At 46.5% G+C, this 23,333-nt stretch overlaps 1 protein-coding gene across 6 annotated transcripts in view; it reads left to right on the plus strand.

Moving 5' to 3' along the window:
- The window catches only part of ARHGAP40 (Rho GTPase activating protein 40), a 209,621-nt gene that overhangs the window by 77,673 nt on the left and 108,615 nt on the right, over positions 1-23,333 (plus strand). The window contains exon 1 of one of the 6 annotated variants that reach the window (XM_068263558.1): positions 14,954-15,010. The exons of the other annotated variants lie outside the window; for them this stretch is intronic. The gene's annotated coding sequence lies outside the window, so the exon portion shown is untranslated. Of the gene's footprint in view, positions 1-14,953; positions 15,011-23,333 lie in introns of those variants that run through there. 6 annotated transcript variants of the gene reach the window in all.

The following is a 23,333-nucleotide window of genomic DNA, read 5'->3' on the forward strand; positions in this document are numbered from 1 at the left end:
AAATATCCCCCCCGCCCTGCCTCTCAGTGAGCCCTGGCTGCACTTTCCTTATCCAGACTCCAGCTCATCCAGCAGCAGTACTTCTCTCTCCATGGACGCATACTCTGATGTCCAATGGCCTTCGGGGGGGGGGGGGGGGAGCGTGGCCGCTGCGGCTGGATGGTGTGGTGACGTCACGTTAGAGCCAGGATGAAAGGTAGCCAACTAGCCATGGAGACCTGGGACGCCATCACCGCCGCCGGGAAAGGTAATGTATCTGCGCCGCCCCCCTAGTACCCCTGCTCTCATACCACCAGTCAGAGAGACCCTCCCCCAGGGGCGTAACTAGAAATCACTGGGTCCCCCTGCGAAAATGATGGGGCCCTCCCCATAGGCACCAAATAATCGTAATGGGGCAGCGTTTCACTATAAAATAATCCTAATGCAGCAATGTTTCACTAAAAAATAATCCTAATGCAGCAATGCTTCACCAGAAATGAATCGTAAATTGGGCAGCATTTCACCAGAAATGAATCGTAAAATGGGCAGCATTTTAACCAGAAATGAATCGTAAATAGGGCAGCATTTCACCATAAAATGATCGTAAAGTGGGCAGCATTTCACCATAAAATAATCGTAAAGTGGGCAGCATTTCACTAGACATTAATCATAAATTGAGCAGCATTTACCTATAAAATAATCGTAAAGTGGGCAGCATTTCACCATAAAATAATCGTAAAGTGGGCAGCAGTCACCAGAAAAAATTCGTAATGTGGGCAGCAGCCATCAGAAAATAATCGTAATGTTGGGAGCAGCCAGCAGTCATCAGAAAATAATCGTCATGTGGGCAGAAGTCACCAGAAAATCGCAATGTGGGCAGCAGTCACCAGAAAATCGCAATGTGGGCAGCAGTCACCAGAAAATCGCAATGTAGGCAGCAGTCACCAAAAAAATCGCAATGTGGGCAGCAGTGACCAGAAAATCGTAATGTGGGCAGCAGACACCTGAAAATGGAAATGTGGGCAGCAGACACCTGAAAATGGAAATGTGGGCAGCAGTCACCAGAAAATTTCAATGTGGGCAGCAGTCACCAGAAAATTTCAATGTGGGCAGCAGTCACCAGAAAATTTCAATGTGGGCAGCAGTCACCAGAAAATTTCAATGTGGGCAGCAGTCACCAGAAAATTGCAATGTGGGCAGCAGTCACCAGAAAATTGCAATGTGGGCAGCAGTCACCAGAAAATTGCAATGTGGGCAGCAGTCACCAGAAAATTGCAATGTGGGCAGCAGTCACCAGAAAATTGCAATGTGGGCAGCAGTCACCAGAAAATTGCAATGTGGGCAGCAGTCACCAGAAAATTGCAATGTGGGCAGCAGTCACCAGAAAATTGCAATGTGGGCAGCAGTCACCAGAAAATTGCAATGTGGGCAGCAGTCACCAGAAAATTGCAATGTGGGCAGCAGTCACCAGAAAATTGCAATGTGGGCAGCAGTCACCAGAAAATTGCAATGTGGGCAGCAGTCACCAGAAAATTGCAATGTGGGCAGCAGTCACCAGAAAATTGCAATGTGGGCAGCAGTCACCAGAAAATTGCAATGTGGGCAGCAGTCACCAGAAAATTGCAATGTGGGCAGCAGTCACCAGAAAATTGCAATGTGGGCAGCAGTCACCAGAAAATTGCAATGTGGGCAGCAGTCACCAGAAAATTGCAATGTGGGCAGCAGTCACCAGAAAATTGCAATGTGGGCAGCAGTCACCAGAAAATTGCAATGTGGGCAGCAGTCACCAGAAAATCGCAATGTGGGCAGCAGTCACCAGAAAATCGCAATGTGGGCAGCAGTCACCAGAAAATCGTAATGTGGGCAGCAGACACCTGAAAATCACAATGTGGGCAGCAGTGACCAGAAAATCGTAATGTGGGCAGCAGACACCTGAAAATCGTAATGTGGGCAGCAGACACCTGAAAATCGCAATGTGTGCAGCAGACACCAGAAAATCGCAATGTGGGCAGCAGGCACCAGAAAATCGCAATGTGGGCAGCAGGCACCAGAAAATCGCAATGTAGGCAGCAATGACCAGAAAATCATAATGTGGGCAGCAGACACCTGAAAATCGTAATGTGGGGAGCAGACACCTAAATCGCAATGTAGGCAGCAGTGACCAGAAAATCGTAATGTGGGCAGCAGACACCTGAAAATCGTAATGTGGGGAGCAGACACCTAAATCATAATGTGGGCAGCAGACACCTGAAAATCGTAATGTGGGCAGCAGACACCTGAAAATCGTAATGTGGGCAGCAGACACCTGAAAATCGTAATGTGGGCAGCAGACACCTGAAAAAAAAATGCACCTGTGAAAAAAACCCAATTCACTTACCTGACAGAAGTCTTCTCCTCTCCTGGCATCTGGCACCAGCTCACCGACAATCCTCCTGCAGCACATCTACCGCGCTGACAGGCAGAGTGCAGGGCTACATAAAGATGGCTACCGAAGCCCTGTACTGGAGACACAAATAGTCTCCAGTGCAGGGCTTTGGCAGCCATCTTGCCGTAGCCCTGCTCTGCCTCTCGGGAGTCTGCAGGCTGCGGGGAAGAGTTGTACAACTGGCTGGGGGATCCCGCAATCGGGAGGGCGACAGCGCTCCCCCCCACACACGGCTGGAGGGCCCCGGGCACACATGAGCAGGCGGCAGCTGCACTATAACATGCAGTGGCTGCCGCTGCTCAGATTCAGGAGGCACTTCCGGTCTAGGTGTGAGGGGGTGGTTTCAGACACCCGGAACACCCCCTTCCGTGCGCCAGTGTTGTCTTCCAGCTGAGTGAGACCCTACCAGAGCAGTCTGTCTTCCAGTCTGTCTTCCACCTCATCTGGACTCAATTTCTCAGGCAACACTTCAGGGCCAAGTTCTGTGCATAGGCTAGCGACAATTCTGTTACTATGGAGTGGGGAAGAGGGCTAATCCACAGTTCCTCCTGTCCCACTGTGGGAGGAAGTGTTGCCTGGCAAACCTCTAATTTAGTTATAAGAGTTACAATTCATACAATGAGGAATAAGGGCCAGTTTCCACTTGTAGTGATATGAGTGCGCATCTGATTCGGGTGCATGCTGTCCGAATAGCGCCAGCATGCGCTTCAGACGGCAAAGGTATTGGCCAAATGGGCACTCAATCCCCACTCAAATCGCTTGCTGGAAAATTATGCAGATTCTACAGCAGTGGAAATAGGCCCTAAAAGTAACACAGGCTGGGACTGTACATGCGTTACTTCACATCAGGTAGCTTTAAATAAATGTATTTTTCCCAGAACGTCTCAGGACAGCAACCCTGAGACTTGTCTCCATCCAAACTACACTGGACAGGAACTAGATAAAAAAGATTTGCATAATTGGTTAGGCAGGCAGAACATATATAAACCCCTCATGCTCTTACCCCCTCAGTTGTCTTCCTGTCCACAGGACGCTAGATGTCGGGGAGGGCTGGCCACCCATGCTAGATTGCAGGAGCCGCGGCTTGGATGATCCCCTGGGCTGCGCACACTAGTTTGAGTGCGTGGGATCATGCTGCTCGCACAGCCTTTCCTGGGATGGTCTGAGCGGAGGAAGCGGAAGCGGATCGGAGGCTCAGAAAGTCCCGCCCCCAAGTCACGTGACCGGCGCCGCACGTGACCCAGCGCCGGAAGCAGGAAGTTCCTGGCATCGGCGTGCGCTCCACTGAAGCGAGGCTGCAGGGAGGGAGTGAGAAGGCGGCTGACTCCGCAAACCAGCAGCTGTACAAGCGCTTCTGGGTGCTGTTTTTTCGCCAAGGTAGGCACTCCTTGTATGAGGGGGGGAGGGGGGGGGCGGGCGAAATTTGGTGAGCTATTTAAAAGCTCGGCTATAGTCACATAGGGTTGTTGGTGACTATGGAGGCTGCCACTGGATCTTCCTCCCAGGGCTCTGTGGAGTCAAGCTCCGTTCCCTCTCTGGTATGTGCAATGTGTTATTTGCTTCATATCTGATAGAGAGGTTTGTTTGGCGTTTCTTCAGGCTAATGGCTGGTATTTTGTTTGTATTTCAGCCTAAACCGGATAAATCAGACTCTAGATCTGAATCCAGATCCGGATCAAGACATGAGAAAGCTGATAAAATAGATAAGCCTGAAAAGCCTGACAAATCTTTACCTCAGTCAAAATCATCACATAAGTCAAGGAAATGTGCTGTTTGTGGCAATACCTTATCATCCTCATCTAAAGTGTTGTGTCAGGAGTGTACAAAGAAGATAGTTAGAGACGAAACTCCCTCTATGATGAAAGAACTTAAAGGTTGGATAAGATCTGAGATCTCATCTGCGGTGTAGACAATTAAAGCGCCTGAGATTTCCTCTAAATCAGATCCTATTTCAGATCCCCCACCTATTACAGAAAGACCGGGTCCATCTGGGCCGGCCCCTGTAGAGGATATTACTTTGAAAAGGAAAAGGAGAGAGGAGGATTCAGCTGAGTCAGACATGTCAGAGGGGGAGTTGGAAATTTCCTCATTGGAGGATATTCCATCAGAGACTGAAAAATCGACAGATAAATCTGTTAAGAATCAAAAGTTTGCTTTTTCAACTGACTTTATGAAAGAGCTGTTAGAAGCGATGCACCAGGCTATGGGTATTACAATTGAACGGAAAAACTCTATCTCCCCTCGACCAGATGTATGAAACCCTTTCTGACCCTCAGATTGCTTTTATACCTGTACATAGTAGTCTTAAGGGGCTTATCAAAAAAGAATGGGATAATCCTGATAATAGAGCTTTTTGGCCAAAAGCATTAAATAGGAGATATCCTTATAGTCTGGAAGACCAGAAATGTTGGGGGACAGCACCTAAGTTAGACCCATCCCTGTCGAAAGTTTCCAGAAGGTCAGATCTTCAATTTGAAGATTTTGGGAGTTTAAAAGACCCAATCGATAAGAAAATGGATAATATCTTAAGAAGGGCCTGGGAGGCAGCATCCTTGAATTTTAAACCGTCAATCGCCTCCACTGCAGTAGCAAGGTCTTTAAAGTTATGGTTGTTAGAGGTACAATCCCAGATTGCCTCTGGAATCCCCAGAGAAGAAATATTGAATTTTTTCCCAAAAATTTTGCATGCAACGAATTACTTATCTGATGCAGCAGATGACTCAGTGAGACTCACAGCGAGGACCTCCGCCTTGGTTAACTCAGCCAGGAGAGGAATCTGGGTGAAGACCTGGCAGGGAGACACATCATCTAAATCGAAATTATGTAGTATTCCTTGTGAAGGAAACTTGCTATTTGGATCCAAATTGGAGGAGACATTAGAAAGATCGGCTGACAGGAAAAAGAATTTTCCGTACAAGAGGAAAACTTTCCGCCCTAATCGTTCCTTTCGTGCCATGGACAAATCGGAACAGACGATTAAGGGTTCCCAGAGAAGAAAGTGGATCCCTAATAAAACTCAGCGATCAAGAAATAACCCCCCCTATGCTTCCTCCGGACAACAACCAAAGCAATGACGCCAGGATTCCAGTGGGGGGCAGGCTAGCCCACTATTACGAACAATGGCACATAGTCTTCAAAAACAGGTGGCTATTGGACATTATCTTAGAGGGATACAAGATAGAGTTTATAGCCCCAGCACCATCCCAGTTCTTTATCACCCCCCCTCCAAGTGCGTCAGCTCAGGCCAAGGCTCTCCAACTAGAAGTGTCGTCCTTACTGGAAAAGAGGGTCATCAGGAAAGTACCAAGGTGTCAAGAGAGACGAGGGTTTTACTCTCCTGTATTCCTCATCAAGAAACCTCAGGGAAGTTACAGATTCATTCTGAACCTCAAAAGACTGAACAAAGTAGTGAGATACAGAAAATTCCGGATAGACAACATCCGTTCAGTGGTAAACCTCCTACAGGAAGCCTGCTACTTGACGTCATTGGATCTCAAAGATGCCTATCTTCACTTACCCATTCATCTAGAATCTCAACAGTTCCTGAGGTTCGCAGTGGTGTTACAGGGAGAGGTAAGGCACTTTCAGTTTGTTGCTTTACCCTTTGGTTTATCATCTGCTCCATGGCTTTTTACTAAGGTCATGGCGGAAGTATTAGCAGGCCTTAGGCTTCAGTCTATCCAGATCATGTCATATTTAGATGACCTGCTTATTTGGGGCCCTTCAGTGGATGTTGTGAATGACCAAATGAATATCACTATAAACTTCCTTCAATCCCTGGGGTGGTTAATTAATTGGGAAAAGTCAGCCCTAACTCCCCGCCAAAAGATGGAATTTTTGGGGTTTGAGATCTGTACAGTCAGCAAAAGACTTTTTTTGCCTAGTAGAAAATCAACAATGTTGTTAAAGTCTGTTCTCTCTTTTCAGAACCTGAAGTTAATATCTCTGAGGAAGGCTATGGCACTATTGGGGACAATAACCTCTTCCTTCCCGGCAGTACAGTGGGGTCAGCTTCACTCCAGAGTTCTACAGTCCTGGATTCTATCCAAATGGGACAAACGCATCTCCTCTCTGGACAAAAGACTCTTAGTCCCATGGAGCGTAAAACAATCCTTACTCTGGTGGATCGAGCCTCAAAATCGCCTGAAAGGGAATCTTTGGGAATTCCCCACACAGTGTGTCATAACAGATGCGAGTTCTTGGGGATGGGGAGCTCACCTCGATTCTCACACAGCCCAGGGACAGTGGTCGAACAGATCTCGTCTTCGGTCCTCAAACAGCAGAGAGTTACAGGCAGTTTGGGAATCTCTACAAGTATTCAGTACTCAGATTCTACAGGCACATGTCACGATCCGCACAGACAACAGTACTGTGGTTGCTTACATAAATCATCAAGGAGGCACAAGGAGCAGATCGCTGCTACATCAATCATCAAGGATGCTACATTGGGCGGAACAGAATGTGCAGTCTTTGAAAGCTGTTCATCTAAAAGGAACCTTAAATTGCCTAGCGGATTTCCTGAGCAGAAAGAAGCTTTCACAGGACGAGTGGAGCCTCAACGACCGAGTGTTTCAACAACTTACAGACCGGTGGGAGGTGCCTCAGGTGGATCTGTTCGCCAGGAGAACCAATGCGAAGTGCCGTCTGTTTTGCTCCCTGTGTCCCGAAGACAAGCCCTGGGCCCTGGATGCATTCTCAATCAATTGGGGTCACCAGACTATGTACATGTTTCCCCCTATCCATTTGATATCGAAAGTGATCAGCAAGATTTATCGAGACAGAGCTCAGGGAATTCTAGTGGTCCCATACTGGCCCAAGAGACCGTGGTTTGCACTGTTGCAGAGGTTAGCTTCAGAACATCTAATCCTTCCAGACCACTCGGATCTATTAGTCCAGGGGCCAGCAGTTCACCCCAACTTGAACCTCCTTCATCTTTCTGCCTGGAGCCTGAGTGGCGATTACTAAAGGGGAAAGGCTTCTCTAACAAACTTTCAGAGACTCTTATACAAAGCAGAAAAAAGGTTACACGTCAGATCTATTATAAGGCATGGAGAGTTTATAGTTCCTGGTGTGACGCCAACGCCAGAGAGCTGGCGCAATCAAATTCTGTTTTGGAGTTTCTTCAAAGTGGATTTCAGAAGGGTTTAAGCATCAGTACCCTGAAAGTGCAGGTGTCAGCTTTGAGTGTCTTCCTGGACAGAAGGCTGGCGGAAGAGGAATATGTCATAAGATTTTTTAAAGCTTTGAAAAGACTTCGTCCTGCTGTTCAGAATAGAGTACCGCCTTGGGACTTAAACACAGTACTGCAAGGGTTATGTGATCCTCCGTTTGAGCCTTTAGAAGAAAGTTCAGATAAACATTTGTCACTCAAGACAGCATTTCTCTTGGCGATAACATCAGCCAGAAGAGTGGGAGAACTACAGGCATTATCCATCCTAGAGCCTTACTGTATTGTATCAGATGACAGAATCACACTGAAGTTGGATCCAGCTTTTTTGCCTAAGGTGGTATCAAAATTCCACAGATCGCAGGAGATATTCCTTCCCTCTTTTTGCAATAATCCAGCAAACCAAAAGGAGGAAAGACTGCATCATCTGGATGTCAGAAGATGTGTTATGGAGTACATGCAACGCACCAGTTCATGGAGACTTTCGAACGCCCTCTTGGTACTATTTGCAGGAAAGTTCAGAGGTAAACAGGCTTCTAAAGCAACTATAGCCAGATGGATAAAACAGGCTATTAATCTCGCTTATACCAAACAAGGAAAGCAACTTTCAGCTAAAGTGAAAGCTCACTCAACCAGAGCAGTATCAACTTCATGGGCAGAGAGGGCAGGAGCATCGGTTGAGCAAATCTGCAAGGCAGCCACCTGGTCAAGTCACAACACATTCGTGAAACACTATAGGCTTGATGTCTTATCTAGTGCCGATTTAAGTTTCGGCAGAAAAGTGTTACAGGCTGTAGTCCCTCCCTAATGGTTATCTTGTATATCATCTCAGGGTTGCTGTCCTGAGACGTTCTGGGAAAGACAAAAATTACTTACGGTAATGTCTTTTCCAGAAGTCGGAAGGACAGCACCCTTTACTACCCACCGCTGTTTCTATTAAAATTTATTTTGAAGCATCATTATGTGTGGAGTCTTTTTTTACCAACTGAGGGGGTAAGAGCATGAGGGGTTTATATATGTTCTGCCTGCCTAACCAATTATGCAAATCTTTTTTATCTAGTTCCTGTCCAGTGTAGTTTGGATGGAGACAAGTCTCAGGGTTGCTGTCCTTCCGACTTCTGGAAAAGACATTACCGTAAGTAATTTTTGTCTATTGTATTTATAAAGCGACAACATATTACGCAGCACTGAATTCCAGACCATCTTTACGGGATGACTTATGTTCTCTATTAAACACCTAGCCGGTAGAATATTAGTTAGTAAGGCTCTCATGTAAGAGACCATTTACAACATTTCTCTGAAATATTGCAGTTTCAATCCAGCAATAGGTTTTCCTTGAAGACCGTTCCTTAAAGAGTAACTGTTAGGCATGAAAAACAAAAGCAATTCTCTATTTCTATCTGTTGATCATATAAAAGGAATGCTAAAAAGGCAATGCATAACTTTAAAATCAATCTTACGGTTTTATTGCAGAGATTAAGCCTCATGTCCCCAGCTCCTTAGTACGCAGCCAGTAATCAGCCACAAAAGGAGAAGTTGCAGTGCAGGCTGGGGCGGGGAAGGGAGGGAGGGAGGAGTTTCTGCACAGACACTGCTAGTTCAGCCTGATTGGCTGCCGCCTGTGTCACTCTCACTCCTTTTCCTCTCATTGGCTGCCTCCCATGAGTGTCCATGTCTGCCCCTCCCCACCCTCCAGCCCGACGGGCATCTCCGCCGATCTATGTGGGCAATGGCCGCCACCACCGCATCGCATCCATAGGGACCCCCGTCACTGCTACCATTTTCCTTAGGGATTCCCTGCCTGAGACACAACGCTTGCTATTGGTGTGGGGAGGAGTGGGGAGTAAGGGAGGAAATGACCTCACCATTGGCTTCAGCTGGAAGGAGTAAAGATGGCCCCTGCCAGCGAACAGAATTGTCTCCATTTTTTTTATAAAGTTCACTGAAATCAACACCGTTGATTGCTCAAACACGGTGTTCCAATCCCGATTTAACGCATTGTTTCAGCCGGCCCTAGAAGCCGCATGCGGCTTCTGGGGTCAGTTAGCCGCCGTGTCTTCGTGTCCCCTTGTGGTGATGACAAACTCTGAATGCAACGGGAAGCAGACGATCGCCGTACCGCCACCCCCAAATGAGACTTCACAGGACGACAGAGCTTCTGACCGCCGCCAAGCGTCCGTGTGAACTAGCCCTTAACCACTTGCCGACCGCCCACTCATAACGTGCGTCGGCAAAGTGGTAGCTGCAGGCTAATTAATCAGGAAACAGCCGCTCGCGCGAGCGGCTGCTTCCTGTCAATTCACGGCGGTGGGCTCCGTGAATAGCCTGCGGGCTGCCGATTGCGGCTCGCAGGCTAAATGTAAACACAAGCGGAAATAATCCACTTTGTTTACATTTTTACAACGCTGCTAACAGTAGCAGCGTTGTACTAGATCAGCGATTCCCGGCCAATCAGCTGCCAGGGATCACTGTCACATGACAAGCAGGAGCCTGTTAGAGGCTGCACAGGACAGATCCATTCCTGTGCAACCTCCGATCTCCGGGGCAGGGAGAGAGAAGAGGGAGAGGGGGAATCCTGCCGTGGAGGGGGGCTTTGAGGTGCCCCCCCCCGCCACCCACACGCATGCAGGAGCGATCAGACCCCTCCCAGCACATCATCCCCCTAGTGGGGAAAAAAAGGGGGGCGATCTGGTCGCTCTGCCTATTATTTGATCTGTGCTGGGGGCTGTAGAGCCCACCCAGCACAGATCTTAGAAATCAGTGCTGGTCCTTAAGGGGGGGGGGGGGGGGGGTAAAGGCTGAGTCCTGAAGTGGTTAAAGAGAATCTGTATTGTTAAAATCACACAAATGTAAACCTACTAGTGCGTGGGGGACATCTCCTATTCCCCTCTGTCACAATTTCGCCGCTCCCCGCCGCATTAAAAGCAGTCAAAAACTGTTTTAAAAAGTTTGTTTAAAAAACAAACAAAATGGCCACCAAAACCGGAAGTAGGTTGATGTACAGTATGTCCACACATAGAAAATACATCCATACACAAGCAGGCTGTATACAGCCTTCCTTTTTGAATCTCAAGAGATCATTTGTGTGTTTACCTTTTTTCCCTCTGCAGCTCTCATCCAATAAAGAGTGACAGGCTGATTCTTTCTTCCTGCAGACAGCTCTGCCGGTGTCTGTAATTCCTCAGTATGGCCCAGTGCACACCGAAACCGCTAGCAGATCCGCAATACGCTAGCGGTTTTGGGAGCTGATTTCAGAGCGATTCTAGGTATGTTTAGAGAGGTTTTCTAAACATACCTAGCGGTTTTGCGTGCGTTTTTGTGTAGCAGATTACACATATTGTTACAGTAAAAGCTGTTACAGAACAGCTACTGTAACAAAAATGCCTGGCAAACCGCTCTGAACTAGCGTTTTTCAGAGCGGTTTGCGGTTTTCCTATACTTTACATTGAGGACGAAACGCTTCCGAAAACCGCAAACGCGCAGCAGGAGGCGAGTTTGCGGCTTGGCAAAAAACGCAAACCGCCGGTGTGCACCATCCCATTGCAATACATTAGACAAGCGTTTTTAGAGGCGGATGCGGCCGGCGGATCGCTCCAAAAACCGCTCGGTGTGCACTGGGCCTTAGTGACAGCTCAGCCAGCTCCTTTCACAGCCTAACCGAGGATGATTTATCCAGGTTGTAAAAGGCAGCTCTTGTCTCTCACTGATGAGAGCAGAGACGCTGCCTAATGTAAATAACACACATGGGAGTGTGCATAGAGGGGGCATGGATGGGGGGGGGGGGGGGGCATGCATAACAGATCAACACTGAAGAGTTGGCAGCCTTCCAGACACAGGGCGACAAATCCGACAGGGGAAAGATAAGTTGATTTATTACAGAGACGGTGATGGTAGAAAGTGCTGCAGTAAGCCGAAGCACATTAGAATAGGTTTAGGAACTTATAGGATAGTAGAAAAAAGGATGATCTTTTTGTTAGTCTCTTTTATGCTGGATACACACTTCGCGTTCCCGCACTCGATGCGCCCTTCGATTTGCGTCAACTCTATTTCGGAGCACATTTCGATGGTTGTTAGGTCGATTTACATGTAAAGTATGCCAAATCGATCTAACGATACATCGAAATCTGACATGTCGGAAATAAACGAGTCGACTTGAATCGACGGGCGCATTGAGTGCGGAAATGGACCGTGTGTATCCAGCATAAGAGACTGTGACTGTTGGAGACCTAGTCACTGGAGGTGTTTGACACAATCACAACCATTGCTGTCGAATCCTATTCTCTGTAGCCATTGTTTCACCTGTTTTGATTGTCAGAGAGATTGTGCTATCTGACTTTGCCGTCACATATTGGCTTTGATGATCTGAGCTATGAAGAGCTGGTATTAAAGATAAGCTGATTACAGCAACTCTGCGGGAAGTTGTTCTTGCAGCTTTTCTAGTCTATTTTTGTGTTTGTGCGTAATTACAGGTCCCAGTAATCTTACAACGGATAGGAGAATTGATAACCATGATCTACTTGTATACGGGTTACAATAAAAGCCGCAGACAGAATTTCTTAGATACTATGAACTACAGGAAGATCTTGCTATTGAAGTTTTAAGAAATGTAAAGTGACCCTAACCTAAAAAAGTAAAACCAACAGAAATGTGGCATTTTTGGCAGCCTTCCTTATCCCCATCACATTGCAAAATTTCTGATTCTGAACTGAAGTTGACCCATCCAGCTTGAGTGAATCCCACATGGCTGCACTACTGCCTTTGGATTGGTGCAAAGCTTAGAGGAAAACCACAACACAGACTGGTGCAGAACCTGCAGCATGACTTTACCAGGATATGGGTGGGTGGATCCCCCTCATCCCAAGTAACATAAGTTGGTAGAATTTTCTCCCCAAATAACATAATTAGATGTAGAACAAAAGCAATCTGCTCAAGTGTACTTGATGCCGTTTCTCACCACTGTTTAAATGACTTCCCAGATTTTGGCTCTTGGCACTTGTACACGACCAATGAGTACCAATATGTCCCATTGCTAATCAACCACTAAAACAACGGATAATCAATGTTGTATAAATTGGTCTGCAAGAGAAATTAGTTCCATTAGCCAGATAATCTTAATTGAAATAGACATTGGGGCATTTGTACTAGGCATTTGGCAGCATGAGTTTCAAGTACTGTAATTATGCTGATTGTACCTAACATAATGTTATGGAATATGATAGTATTTGTATGTGCCCCCCCCCGGTCGATGTTAGTAGTAGTAACTCCGCCAACTCTCCATAGCTGTGGGCCCACGGGTGTTACCCCCTCTGATACTGACACATGGCGCAGCCCATACCCCCTTTGTGATGCCACAGAATTTAAAAGGTTTGTTGTTGGCTGTTAAACCACATAGAAAAGGTATTCACAGCAGATAAACGCTGGAATTTATCAATGCGTAGCTGGGATTTCTCTTGTTACCTTTGTAACATTGCCTTTTCGATTGATGGCCTTAGGACAAACAGGTATACACAGCTATCCCAGACAAGAAAAGTTTAGAATTTCTTAGTGAGAATTCAGTTGATAACACACAGCTACATCTTGGTGACAGGTTCTTTTTAACTAACCATCGATAAATCATGTAAAAAAACAAAACAAAATATAGATGTCATCAAAACTGCATCTCTTCTGTAGAGACTAGTAGGTGTAGAGACTAGTAGTTGTAAGGCCTATGTGGAAACCCTTTTTTTCTTGGTTTTGCTGGAGGCAGTTGGCATCTATAAATTAATCTGTGACATCACACTAGCCAGGGAACAAACGCACAATCTGCAAACTTTACCTTTTAGTAGCCTATAAGAACTCTACAACCTCCAGGGACGCGCACACATGTCGCTATGTTATCCAATGACCGGATTCCTGTTACTTATTCCTCTGCCACCAGGAAATAAATACGCTTATGTCTTTTGACATTTGTGAACGATCAATACACCATTGCTTTTGTTTGCTTCTGAAGAGCTCTTAAGACCTCATATTCTCCCAGGAGCCTCTTTAGTAATAGCAACAACACATTTTTCTTTTGTTGGTTAAGGCTACAAGACCACAGGGCTTAGTTAATAAAATGAAGCAAGCAGCGATGATGTTACACAGGGTGGTCAAATCCCAGATCAAGAGCTGCATGGCCCAAAGCTGGTTTCAGGTTTTTCTATTGATGTCAGTAGAGCATATGTTCGCTACAGGCAATATAAACATACCCTGTAGTTGAGATTTAGCTGTTTTTAAAAAAAATGTTCTAATCTTTAACATATCCAATAGAATGATAGATTAGCACGCACATGGGATGCCAAGAAGCGGTCAAACATTTTTCAGAATATGCTGTGTAGAAGAGACACAAAGCACAGGGAGCCCTATCTGGTGTAGTACTGTACTGGCAATAGTTTTTGGTAGAGAGTATATGTAAAAGCTAGATGATACTCCTACTTTTTGGTTACAAAACAGAGCAATGCTTATGATCTGAGTAGGGATTGTACTTCCCCACATGCGCCTTGAGAATGGTTTCCGTGGCAAAAGATTTAAAGCTTATGATGCATTCCGAAACCGTCTAACCCAACAGTGCCAACTTTTTGGACAAAACAATGACTGGAAGCACCCAAAAAAAAATATGAAGTTGTTAAAAATAGTGATAGTCCTGTCTAGGACGGAGAACTCGTGGAGAAGCATGTGATCAGTTTGGTCAGGTGATCGATATGTAAGTCTCTGATTAACTAGTCATAATCATGTGCTAAAGCAGGATGTGATCACAGCAATTCAGAGCTTTGCAAATCAGCTGATTAAACAAATCACATGCTTTTTCATGTGTTCTCTTAGACATGACCATAACTAGTTCCAAACCTTTTAAAAGGAAGGTAAGTGCTTACTTTCATAGGCAGGCCGATCAATTTTCCATAAATGTTATTCACCATAGAGTATAATATAACAATGTGTTTCACTGCTCTTGGCTGCTTCCGCAAGTCACAGTGCTTCTCGGTCAGTGCGGTGGAGCTCTGAGCACTCATCTTTCAGAATTATGGCCAGCATGTCTATAAATTCCACCTTAACAGAAAGAAGGTATAAAATATTCTATGACTGGTGTAAAAAAACGGAAAGGTGGGCTTTATGTCCCACTGATATTTGTTTTATGGGCTGCGGTCGCACAGCTGATCACCTCCATCGCTGGTGGGAATGCCCTGTGGTGTCAGATTCCTGGAAAATTAGTTTCTCTCTTAGTTAAGAAATTCTAGACACTGCTGGAAGACCTCCCCTTCCCACTGGCCTACCTAAGTACATTCGACACCCGGTGCAGATTATTTACAGATACACCCAACATATGCGGCAGTTGGATGATATGGGTGGAGCCAACTGCAGTGCAACAGTGTAACTCAGGCAGTGGGCCCAAGTTTCCTCCTAAAACACAGGCAAATCTAAAGGTAATTAGAACACACACGCGCACTTAACTAAAATCTCGCCTACAACCGCTAACAAAACCGCTAAGTGATTGCGATCTGTAGTGGTCGCCTGGCCTTAAAGGAAACCTCACATTCACATCAGATAAAATGCTCAGAGGTGAACGTAGTAGGTGCTCTTTTTTAAGTTGCTCTTTTCAGAAAGTATCCATATACAGGAAACAAGAGAAGTGTCAGGAATATTAGCGCGTCCTGAGACTTTTTTTTTGCTTACCACTTCCCCTGAGAAAGTATTTGATAAAGGTGGCTCATGTCCTTGGGGTGCACGTGACTGATGCAGTGTTTTTTTTTTTTTGGGGGGGGGGGGGGTTCCCCTTAATGAAGAATTACTACTTGGAGCACCTGTCACTTGGTTAAAAGACCACTATAACGAAAATTGTAAAATTTTGAAATATGTGTAAACGCATACAAATAAGAAGTACATTTCTTCCAGAGTAAATGAGTCATAAATTCCCTTTCTCCTATGTTGCTGTCACTTACAGTAGGTAGCAGAAATTTGACAGAACCAACAGATTTGGACTAGCCCATCACCTCATGGAGGATTCTCAGGGTTCTGTTTAGTTTCAGTTTGTAAAAACAAAACAGAGGACACCGAGAGCCCAATCGCGCAATATTGTCTGGTAAGCTCAATATATAAAATAATGTCAAAGGTTCTTATACTCACAAAGGTGGGTTACCATCAGGCAACCACTTGACAGGCAGGTGGGGAGCATTAGTACCTGACCCCACTCAGGTATAAAAGTCGCTCTCTGTAGATAGGAAAATGGGGAAAGAACCCCTCCACCAGGGGTGGACTTAATAGTTGTGTAATATGTACGAACAGAGGCGCCAAGCAGAGTAAAACAATGTTCTAAAAATGATAAAAAGAGGGAAGTCGAGGTGGACTTACCTCCCTCTGGTAGTGGACATATACTCAAATGCAGAGTAAAAATATATATACAATTTATTCACAACTCCATAAAATCGCAACGCGTTTCGCGGTCAACAGTCCCGTTTCATTAGGCAGTATAGGAGCATAAAAAACTGGTTCAGGTCCATAAAGCGTGTGAGCGCCTCTGTGTAGCTGTACGGAGGGACTAGTCCACAGCCTCCACAGACTAGTCCCTCTGTACAGCTGCTTGACTGGTAAGCTTCCCGCTCACGTTCGACCTTTTGAGTAAAAATCTCCTCACTTTTTGGCCTATTTTGGCCCTTACACTCGGATTTCCGTTTCACCTCGGATACCGGCTCTCACTTCACTTTACCATCCTTTTACTCGGTGCACCTCACCCTTACAGGTTGGTCCACTTCTAGTGTTGGGCGAACATCTAGATGTTCGGGTTCGGGTCGAACAGGCCGAACATGGCCGCGATGTTCGGGTGTTCGACCCAAACTTCGAACATAATGGAAGTCAATGGGGACCCGAACTTTCGTGCTTTGTAAAGCTTCCTTACATGCTACATACCCCAAATTAGCAGGGTATGTGCACCTTGGGAGTGGGTACAAGAGGAAAAAAAATATTTGAAAAAGAGCTTATAGTTTTTGAGAAAATTGATTGTAAAGTTTCAAAGGAAAAACTGTCTTTTAAATGTGGAAAATGTCATGTTTCTTTGCACAGGTAACATGCTTTTTGTCGCCATGCAGTCATAAATGTAATACAGAGAAGAGGTTCCAGGAAAAGGGACCGGTAACGGTAACCCAGCAGCAGCAGCACACGTGATGGAACAGGAGCAGGCGCAGGAGGAGAAGGCCATGCTTTTTGAGACACAACAACCCAGGCCTTGCATGAGGACAAGAAGCGTGCGGATAGCATGCTTTTTACCGCCATGCAGTCATAAATGTAATAAAGATAAGAGGTTCAATAAACAGGGACCGGGCGTCAACGCTAACCCAGCAGCAGCAGACGTGATGGAACAGGAGGAGGCGCAGGAGGAGAAGGCCACGCTTTCAGGTGCAACTCAGGCCTTGCATGAGGACAAAAAAATGTGTGCGCAAAGCAATGCAATGAGTAGTTTTCAGGACACAATGGGCTATTCGGAGGAGCTATTCCCACCCCCACAATCTTCTACCTGTGAAAGGTCAATGGAACAGCCACAAATGTTGTGCCCGGATTCACAACCTTTTTCTGTGGAAAATGCACCTCGCACTGAAATGCGAGGCCGAGGATGAACATGACGTCAACAACTCAACATGACGCAAAATGGGGGCGGAACAGAAAGCTGCTTTCAATGTTTTGAAGGCCTTAATTGCCTCCGGTGGCCAGTTAGATGCATCATTCATCACACCCAAATCCCAGAGCAATGTGTGCAGGAATTTGAATCTCAGGAGGTGTACCGAGATCATCTGGACAAGTGACCAAGTGACAAAGTGACCAGTGACAAAGTGACCAGTGACAAAGTGACCAGTGACAAAGTGACCAGTGACAAAGTGACCAGTGACAAAGTGACAAAATGACAAAGTGACAAAATGACAGTGACAAAGTGACAAAGTGACAAAGTGACAAAGTGACCAGTGACAAAGTGACAACTGAGAGGTTGTTCTGGGGAGCTCCACTGCACTCAGTCGCATATGAGGAGAGGTCTCGTCGGGACTGCTGATCCTCCTCAGCTTGCTCAAAGCCTTGAGGGTTCCTGAAGATCCTCTGCTTGGAGTTCGCCGGGGTTCAGCTTGGTGTCGGGGTCAGCGGCGTCCTCCTCACTCCAACGTGGCAGATCTTCTGTTGAAGGAAAAAAAAAAAACATTGTTAAAAGTCCAGTACCGCTTCTGAAGGACTCACCAAGAGATGCAGGAGCGCTTCAATCTAGCGCACCATCGCTCGCTGGGTGATGTCCCTGCCTACGCGCTGGAATTCTACGCTGCACATGCTAGCACGCTTTTGCGCAGTGCCGAGGCGCATTCCAGCAGCTAGTAGCTACCAAGCTTCTGTGGATCTGATTGGGCCACCATGTTGGATCTCTGCCAAGTCCTCCAAAATTTTGAGCAATCCACGTTGCGTGACTGAGCAGTGACAACTCTACAGTCAGCATTACAATACCACTGCTGTGTTTACTGAAGAAATCAATGTTGAAGATGGAAACCGCTGGCATGATGCAAGTGGGGGATTCTGAAGATGAAAACGATCAGCGTGATGATACCAACATCAGGCAACCTGCCTCAGGAAACGCTGGTCCCAGCTATGACAAAGAACAGGACGAGGAACAGCTGGAGTTGGAGCAGGAATTGGATGCCCCCACTGCCGAGGGACAGAGCGGTGCACGTTGGACTTCCACAATTTAGCGGGAAAGGACAGCAGAAGAGGAAGAAAGTGATGCTATTGACGAATATGGTGCATCACAACAATCACAACGCTTACAAGAACATGAAGATAGAGGAGTCTGGCAGGACTCTCTGGCACACATGGCTCAATTCATGCTAGACTGCATTAAACGCGGCCCGCGCATTATTCACTATTCATTATTATTCATTATTCTGGAATCTGGACAACACCAATTACTGGGTTTATACCCAGTTTATACAAACACAATGTTAAAAAACTGATTGAAGAAAGTGTCAGACAGGTCAAAAATGGAACAATTCCAGCAGGCCCTTGAGGATGGAGACTTTAGAGAGGAGATTGACATCCTCCTCCTTCTCTAGCCAGTTGTACGCCGACAGACTGACTTCAGCAAACCCAGGAGGACCAGGAGGGCAGCAAAGAACACAAGCTGCTGCTAGTGCCCAAAAGGGAATGGTATTGGCAGTGTCCTTGGAGTAGGAACATTTTCTGACACCCATGCAGCAGCCCACAGAACAGCAATCGGGCAGTTCCACGTCCTCCAACACCAATCGCCTAGAGAAGATGGTCAAGGTCCAGGACTACATGTCAGATGGCGTAGCTGTGTTGAACAATCCATCTGCAGACAGACGGTGAGTGTGACAGGCAGCACAGAAGGACCATGGCAACTCACTCATAGTACCACAGTTTGATAGTGCTGCCCAAAAAATTATATGGATCCGTGGACCCGGGCACTGCAGGCAGTACTGGGAAGTGGGAACGCAGATTTTAGTACCTAAACACACGATACAACATGTTTTCCGGGGTCGAACTCTGAGGCACATACAGATGGTCCCGATCATCATCCTCATCATACAACTCTTCTCCTGAGTCTGACCCACCCACCACCTCTGCCACCCCAACATCCCCAGACACAGACCCCTCATCGTCCTCAACATTAACTTGGGATGCTGGCTTGAGCCCGACCTCCTCCTCCACATCAGGCCCCATCATCTCCTCAATGGCAGCCCTCATTAATCGTTCTGGCGACGGACCGATGGACACAACATTTTCCTCCGGAGAGGGCTGCTGCTCACCACTGGCTGCTGTAGTGGATGTTATAGCTTGCGTTGCTGTTGTTGGGAGTGCTGCTCACAGCGGAGGTCTCTGAGGAACTCATGGTGAGCTCATATAGTGGTTGGCGGTGAGTGGAGTATTACTGATCCCAGCAATATACACACTGACTGGCAGAGTACGCAATGCTATATAGTCTGGCTGAGCGGTGTATACAGAGTGGCAGTAGACACAATGCTATATAGTCTGGCTGAGCGGTGTACACAGAGTGGCAGTACACACAATGCTATATAGTCTGGCTGAGCGGTGTACACAGAGTGGCAGTACACACAATGCTATATAGTCTGGCTGAGCCGTGTACACAGAGTGGCAGTAAACACAATGCTATATATAGCGTGGCTGAGCGAGGTACACAGTGGCAGTACACACAATGCTATATAGTCAGGCTAAGCCGTGTACACAGAGTGTCAGAAAACACAATGCTATATATAGCGTGGCTGAGCGAGGTGCACAGTGGCAATACACACAATGCTATATAGCCAGGCTAAGCCGTGTACACAGAGTGTCAGAAAACACAATGCTATATATAGCGTGGCTGAGCGAGGTGCACAGTGGCAGTACACACAATGCTATATTAGTCAGGCTAAGCCGTGTACACAGAGTGTCAGAAAACACAATGCTATATATAGCGTGGCTGAGCGAGGTGCACAGTGGCAGTACACACAATGCTATATTAGTCAGGCTAAGCCGTGTACACAGAGTGTCAGAAAACACAATGCTATATATAGCGTGGCTGAGCGAGGTACACAGTGGCAGTAAACAATGCTATATATAGTGTGGCTGAGCGAGCGGTGTACTACTGTTCCCAGCAGCGACACACAATGACTGGGGGGGACCCTGGCTAGCGTGGCTGGAGAGCGAACTACCCTGCCTGCCTACCCAAAGCTAAACCCACAGACAAATGGAGGAGATATGACGTGGTTCGGGTATTTATTTACCCGAACCACGTGACCGTTCGGCCAATCAGAGCGCGTTCGGGCCCGAACCACGTGACCCGTTCGGCCAATCACAGCGCTAGCCGAACGTTCGGGGAACGTTCGGCCATGCGCTCTTAGTTCGGCCATGTGGCCGAACGGTTTGGCCGAGCACCGTCAGGTGTTCGGCCGAACTCGAACATCACCCGAACAGGGTGATGTTCTGCAGAACCCGAACAGTGGCGAACCCTGTTCGCCCAACACTATCCACTTCCATTCTCAGATCTCCTCCTTTTTTTCACCCCTTCACTTCCAGACTGCTACTGGCTTGCAACTGTATTATTATTTAGATTTTTTACAATAGGTGTTTTCTACTGCATTATTGAGCACTTACAGTGCAATGTTTGAGGGCATTACCTATACTGTGTGATTGTTTTTAACTGGTTTTATTGTTGGTATGGTTTAATAAAGGCTACTTTTTGTACTCCAATACCTTGTGGTGCGGTTCTTGCAGGGCCAACTTCTTGTTCTTTGTGTCAACCTACTGTAAGTGACAGCAACTTAGGAGAAAAGTAATTTATGACTCATTTTACTCTGGAAGAGACATTCTTCTTTTTTTTTGTAAATGTTTACATGTATTTTAAATGTTAACATTTTTGCAATAGTGGTCCTTTAATGCACACCTGAGCAACTGAACATTTCATTTATTTTTTAGTAAAAACTCAGGCCTCTTGCACACTATATATGATTCCGATTCTTTATACAATCTGATTTTTTTATTCCTGTTGCAGTATTTTTTTTTTAATCGGAATCAAAAATCGGATCCCTAAAAAATTGGAATCACATGTAGTGTGTAAGAGGCCTCAAAATGATTTTTGTTCCAGTTACATGTCCTGGAGGAATACATAAATAAGAGTATAGCAGCTAAGTGTCGAGGTGAAACTCTGTTTGCCTGTCAATCTGTCCTGTTGGTTCTGTATTGTGATAGGTGAATCTGCTGAACAAGAGGGATGAAAGTTTCACCTCTTAGCTTGTTACATCTGCATTGGAGCTACTGCAATTCAAGCATTTTATACTTATTATACAGTTTTTCATCATACACTGCTTTCAGGGGCGTATCTGGGTGACATAGCGCCTATAGCAAACACTGAAATTGCGCCCCCCTCCACCCATCAGACCACCTTGTCTCATAATTAGAGATGTCGCGAACCTCCGATTTTCGGTTCGCGAACCGGGTTCGCGAACTTCCGCAGAAGGTTCGGTTCGCGGAAAAATTCGCCAACCGAAATAGACTTCAATGGGGAGGCGAACTTTGAAAAATAGAAAAAATTATGCTGGCCACAAAAGTGATGGAAAAGATGTTTCAAGGGGTCTAACACCTGGAGGGGGGCATGGCGGAGTGGGATACATGCCAAAAGTCCCGGTGAAAAATCTGGATGTGACGCAAAGCAGCGTTTTAAGGGCAGAAATCACATTGAATGCTAAATTGCAGGCCTAACATGCTTTCAAACATCTTGCATGTGTATACATCAAACAGGGAGTGTAATTAGAGTACTGCTTCACACTGACACACCAAACTCACTGTGTAACGCACCGCAAACAGCTGTTTGTGTAGTGACGGCCATGCTGGACTACTGCGCAACATGGCGTGATTGCTCTTCCTCACTCAGTGATGTCAGGTAATGTGTGACTTCCTTCTCAACTTTCCATGGCATTGTTAAAAAGCTTACGTTTTGTTTTTAATTTACATTTTCTACTTGCTGTGTACTTGTTCAGTACCGCTACAATGAGAATCCTGTGGAGGCGGGCAAGTCTGCCATTGTGACCCCGGGTAATGGCCGGGGAATGAGAGGTTTGAATCCGGTGTGGAGCCTGAGCAACGGCTACCACTACACATCCAAGGAGGGCAGCGGGCAGGCATGCACGCCCGCCCGCCCCGAGGTAGTGACCAAAAATAACAATACAGGAGGAGGACTTTCGAGGCCCTGCTGTGTATTTGAAATGAATGTACTTTAAATCCTTTAACGAGAACCAGTTATGGCGGGCAAAGATGACACCACATTCCTTTCACGAGAATCATATGGAGGCGGGCAAGTCTGTCATTTGTGACCCCGGGTAATGGCCGGGAAATGAGGGATGGAATCCGGTGTGGAGCCTGAGAAACGGCTACCACTACACATCCAAGGAGGGCAGCAGGTAGGCATGCACGCCCGCCCCGAGGTAGTGATCAAAAATAACAATACAGGAGGTGGACTTTCGAGGCCCTGCTGTGTATTTGAAATGAATTAACTTTAAATCCTTTAACGGGAATCCGTTATGGAGGGCAAGTCTGCCATTGTCACCGCGGGGAATGAAGGTTGGATTGCGGCCCGAAGTGGGAGCCTGCTGAGACCCATGCTGTAGCTGCCCTGACCGTGCTTTGCAGACCAGGCATCTGTGGTCAGATGGACCCTTGAGCCAGCGGAAGACAAACCAAGTCGAAAGCATTTGCCAAGAATGTTTTACGGAGGGCAAGTTTTTTTGCCCTTTTTTTAAATTTTTTGAAAATGATAGATGGTTGCATTTTTAAATTGTTTGAAAGTTTAGATGGTTGTATTTTTAAATTGTTTAAAAGTGTATTAATTCTTTCTCCCCCCCAGCCACGAACAATACCATGGGAACGTGGAGCAGCAGAAGCCCCCTGTGACGGCTGCCACGGTTGTTCTCCGCTGCTTGTCTTTTGAGGGGTGCTTCTTTTCCTCAGGTGTTCTTGCCATAGCTGTTTGTGCCTTCTCTCCAGGTGCCTTCGTAAAGCACTTGTCCCTACGTGACAGTTGACCTTTCCACGGCTCAATTTTTGCTGGCAGAGACAACAGATGGCTTTGCTCCGATCTGAGACACACACGTGAAAAAATTTCCAAACCGCTGAGGCCCCCTGGGGTGATGGCGCTACGGTGGCATCAGCAGCAGCTGACGTTGAAGGGCATGTGTGCTCCCTGGCCATAGCTGGCGATACATGGCACCGGAC

The sequence above is a fragment of the Hyperolius riggenbachi genome, chromosome 12, assembly GCF_040937935.1.
Source record: "Hyperolius riggenbachi isolate aHypRig1 chromosome 12, aHypRig1.pri, whole genome shotgun sequence".
Lineage (NCBI taxonomy): Eukaryota > Metazoa > Chordata > Amphibia > Anura > Hyperoliidae > Hyperolius > Hyperolius riggenbachi.